This window comes from Myotis davidii, unplaced genomic scaffold, assembly GCF_000327345.1.
Source record: "Myotis davidii unplaced genomic scaffold, ASM32734v1 scaffold10, whole genome shotgun sequence".
Taxonomy (NCBI): Eukaryota; Metazoa; Chordata; class Mammalia; order Chiroptera; family Vespertilionidae; genus Myotis; species Myotis davidii.
In genome coordinates, this window is record NW_006283544.1 from 2,398,474 (window position 1) to 2,403,807 (window position 5,334).

The following is a 5,334-nucleotide window of genomic DNA, read 5'->3' on the forward strand; positions in this document are numbered from 1 at the left end:
CCTTTCTGCTTTTGCTTTTATGCTTTTGTAAATCCTGTTTGTTATTCCTGAAGTAACCTCTGTATATCCTCTGCACTTCTCCAAAGAGGACATACAGGTGGCCAATAGACATATGAAAAGATGCTCAACATCACTAATCATCAATGTGGTTTTAATAATTAATTAAAACCACAATGAGATATCATCCCACACCTGTCAGAATGGCTATAATCAATAAATCAACAAACAGCAAGTGTTGGCAAGGATATAGAGAAAAGGGAACCCTTGTGCACTATTGGTGAGAATGCAGATTGGCACAACCATTGTGGAAAGCAGTATAGAGTTTCAAAAAATAAAAAATATAATTGCCTTATGACCCAACATTCCACTTTCAGGAATATTTCCAAAGAAACCTGAAACACTACTTCAAAATAATACATGCACCCCTATATCTATTGAAGTGTTATTTACAATAACCAAGATTTGGAAGCAGCCAAAGTGCCCATCAATAGATGAGTGGATAAAAACACTATGGTACATTTACATAATGGAATACTACTTAGACATAAAAAAAAGTAAATCTTACCTTTTGTGACAGCATGGATAGACCTGGAGATTATTATGCTGAGTGAAATAAGCCAGTCAGAGAAAGACAAATACCATATGGTTTACTTACATGTGGAATCTAATGAACAAAGGAAACTGACAAACAAAATAGGAATAGACTTACAGATACAGAGAACACTGACAGTTATCAGAGGGGAGGAGGCTGGGAGCTGGGTGAAAAAGGTGAAGGGATTAAGCAAAAAAAGAAAAACAAAAACTCATAGACATAAAAAACAGTATAGTGATTATGAGAAGGTAAGGGGGTGGGGGCAGGTAGAAGAGGATAAAGAGGAGAATAAATGGAATGGAAAGAAACTTGACTTTGGGTAGTGAACATACAACACAATATACAGAAGATGTATTATAGAATTGTACACTTGAAACCTATATAATTTTATTAACCAATGTCACCCCAATAAATTCAATAAAAATTAATTAAAAATAAATTAAAATGTTTTAAAATGGCCTAAAGAATGTAGCATAGACTAAGGCTGTAATATTCACTCAATAAATATGTTTGATTAGTTTAATTTTATTAAACAGATGTTTTTCTAATAATATTTTGCATTTATATATCACCCTTATTCTTCAGATCTTAATGTAAAGTCACTTGCCCATTTGGTCTACTTTTATAGACTATTTTAATAATTAGCTGAATGGGCAATAATTATGATTTCATGCTATAGATGAAAGCAGCTTTTACATTGTATAATTCTTCAATTCTCTAATCATTAAGACTTTTGATACTTTATGGCTACAACATGTTTTTAATGTATTCTTCTTTGTTTAGTAAATAATTATTTAGTACCAATTTTATGTCAAGTTCTGGCATAAGGATTGGAAAATCTAGGGGAAACAAATTTGCGGAATGACTAATGGAGAGCCACTCAGACTGACCAATAGTTTAGTCGGTAAAAATGTGCACAGAGAATTTAAAAATCACTAGGAAGAGCCGTTCATGACATAAAACGGCTTTCTTAGAGTTCAGTTCCGTCCTAGTCAATACACAAACATTGAACATCAACTGGGTGCCAGTCACTGTAACACATGAGACATAACAATTTACAGTCTTAAAAGGACCAACTAGTATGATATAGGTATAATTCTCTCGGTGTAGACTTGGGCCTGTTCTAACTAGATTCGACTCTACTTCTATTGCAAATAAGACCTGAAGCTTCTTCCCTAGACATAAAAAAACATATTGGTATATCTCAAATTGATTTTCAAGCCTCCATGCCAGAACCAAAAGGTAAACCTTTATAACTCTTGATCTGCTTTTGAGGAGCTTAGTGCACAAGAGGCAAAGGGCAGCATTATTATTAGAACGCGCTGAGGTTCATCACAGGACTCCTGTGGCATTCATCTACAGCTTCCAAAATGCAAGTCTAATTTCACGTGCATAAATTAGCTGCTTCATTATCAGACTTCGGTCAGACAGCAGATGACAAAGTCAGTCAATGATACGGCAGAAAGGAAAGCGCCTGGCTCTTGGAGCTGCCTGTACAGTGAAGTGTATCAACAAGACTCTTTATTTCAGCCACTAAAAGAGGGCCCTTGCTGAATTACTTTTCCTGCTTTTAAAACTCTTCCCCTAGATAAGATGATGGAGGAAGGGCAAGAGGAAAAAAAACCACAACAACACAACAAAACTTAATAACACCATACCTTCGAAGCAGCTTGATTTATAATGAGTTTGTGGGAACATTCTGAACCTATTTCATGTTGAATTACAGTCCCCCTTAACAAGTGGCTGCTAAAGGGGTTCATGAACATACTCCTCGCACTACTTCAATCCTCTTCCTTCTCAGCCACTAAAATTTAAAATGCGATACAAACAAAATGCATCTATAAATTTATATAGTAACTACACAAACAAATGCAAACTCATTCTTAGTAACCATAAAATTACCTTCTGTTATCTATCACTTTGTGAATTATAGTTTCATCTCTTAGAACCGCCAACAGCACAGAATTACACTGCTTCCCTTCCTGCCTCTGTGTCATTGTGTTCTCCCTGCTGGAGCAGTAATCAATACTCCCATGGATAAACAAATGATTAAAGGCCAAGATGAACTACTGTAAACAGGGACCACATTATCTACTTTTTTTTTGCCCTGAATATAATTTAAAAAAAAGAATCAGTGTCGAATTTTGGGAACCTGGCTCAAATCATAATCTAATCAACGTCCTTTTGCTTCTCTGGTTTCACTTTAACATTTTCTTTAGAAAGAGCAAGTTTGTAAAGAAGTACAGAGTAAATAATGAAATAAAGTTGGATTGGATTTCTTATTGTATAAATTAGTATACACATGATTGCTAAACGAAACATCAAGGAAATTTTAGCTTCAATCACTAGAATTTTATAACCTTTTTCTTATTTAATATTAGTTCAATATCCAAACAGTATCAGTGGTTTGATGAATATAAGATATGCAAAGTTTATAAGCTTGATATCATACAACAATGTAATTCAAGTGAAATAAACATGAAACGTAAAAAAATTTAATTCCTCAAAAATATAAAGTTTTTCATAAGTTTTGAGCTACACAATATTTAATTTTTATTTTTTAGATTAAAAAATTAATCTGAGGGTAGAAACAAATCCCCAATATATTTTTTGCATTAAAATTCTTATTATAAGGCTAAACTATTCTGATTTTATTAGTCTATTGTTGTTTAGTAATATCAAATTAAAAAGTCATCTCACTTATATGTGGAATCTAATAAACAAAATAAACTGAGGAACAAATAGATCCAGAGACATAGAGGCATGAAACAGACTGATGAATCTCAGAGGGAAGGTGGGGTGGGGGCGAGGGGTGGGGAGAGATTAACCTGGAATTTATATATGCTTAGCCCATGGACATAGACAATAGTGTGGGGAAGGCCTGGGAGGTGTGGGGGGAAGGATGGAGGGGTCAGTGGGGAAATAAAAGAGGATATTTGTAATACTTTCAATAATAAAGATACAATTTAAATAAATAAATGGAAAAAGTAATCAGTATGGCTGATGATCATTTTATACTTTCTTTTAAGTTGAGAAATTTTCTTTGTTCTGTAAAATATTATAATGTTTTATTATATTAAATGGTAACATTTAACTAGATTCATTTTTTGATAATTTATTATTTAATTAAACTGGGGACTCTAAATGAAGCAATATATTGGAAATGTAATATGGTTGAAGAAATGTGAATTTTAATACAATCTTTGACAAATAAAGGTAAGGGAATAAGTTAGAAAATTGATTAAAAGAGCAAAGAATGGAAAGCTATCAGTGGTAGGGTTGCTGAAATAATGCACGAGGACCACAGGGGTGAAGAATTACACATTTACTAGAGCCTGGTGCACAAATTCATGCATGGGTGGGATCTGGCTGGCCTGCCCTGATTGGGGCCCATCGGGCTGGGCTGGTGGAGGGGAGGGGTCACAGGCACTTGGCCAGCTGGCCCTGTCCCTGATCGGGGTGTTGGGGGCAGATCAGGGGTGGGACTGGGTGGGAGGGGGACAATCTGGGCCTGGATCAGGGTGTTTGGCTGCCACGGTGCACATCATAGCCATTGGTTGTTCTGGTTGTTCTGGTCATTCTGCTGGGGGTCAGTCTATAGAGATTATTACATATGCTGGCAGAAGGGCTGAGGCCAAAATGGCATCAGTGGGTCAGAATAGGGGGAGCAGGATATTTATGTCTCTTGTAAGGGTCAGTCAGAGTAACTGGTGGGCCCAGGTGCAGGTGGGGGACAGGTGTAGGCGGTCCACCAGAAACAGTGGTTTACTGGAAGCTGAAGGCCACTAGTCATGAAACTTATAATGAGAATAGGAGAACAATTACCCCTGGCAGAGGGGCAAGAGACCCCAGCAGAGCATAATGGAGTGCAAGACTGTGCCTAACAACTAGATTGGAGATTGTTATGTATATAACAATACAGTGGGACAACATCCAACTATTAGCAACATCAAAGATATAATAAAAAGATAGTTTCCTTAAACAGGAGGATCAATGCCCAGAATAAAGTGCAAAAAAAATAAATAGACCCATAATTGTGAAATTTCCACAACACAGAGGATAATTTAGTGACTTTTAAAGCTTCTTAAAAGAAACAAAGAGTTCATCTATAAAGCAACAAATAACAGATTAGTATCAGCTGCACACCTGTATAATTGGATGCTAAAAATTAATACAGCAATAACTTTGAAGGTTTGAGAAATAATGGTTTTATTCTAGAATTACATACTCAGTTAATCTCTCGATCAAATTTGAAGCTAAAAGATACATATTTTCTGTCTGGAAGGCATGCAGATTTATCTCTCTTTAGAAGCTACTGGAAGACAGACTTCTGGCATTTAAACTAGAAAAGAGGAAGAACTAGAATCCAGGAACTTGTTGAAGGGTGACTCACAACGTTAATAGTACAGTAGGCCTGGAGAGCAACAATTCAGACAGGAGCTGGACTGAGGAAGAGGTTCTGGGAAAAAGAGGGAATCCCAGAGATTGATTGATTGATTGATTGATTGATTTTATATCTTAAATTATTTATAGAAATTACATATATATATAATAACATATAATTTATATAATTTAAACTATATATTTTTTATTGCTTAAAGTATTACAAAGGGTATTACATATGTGTCCATTTTTCCCCCGCCCTAAACAGTCCCCTAGCCTCCCCTATCCCCCAGTGTCTTATGTCCATTGGTTATGCTAATATGCATGCACACAAGTCCTTTGGTTGATCTCTTACCCCC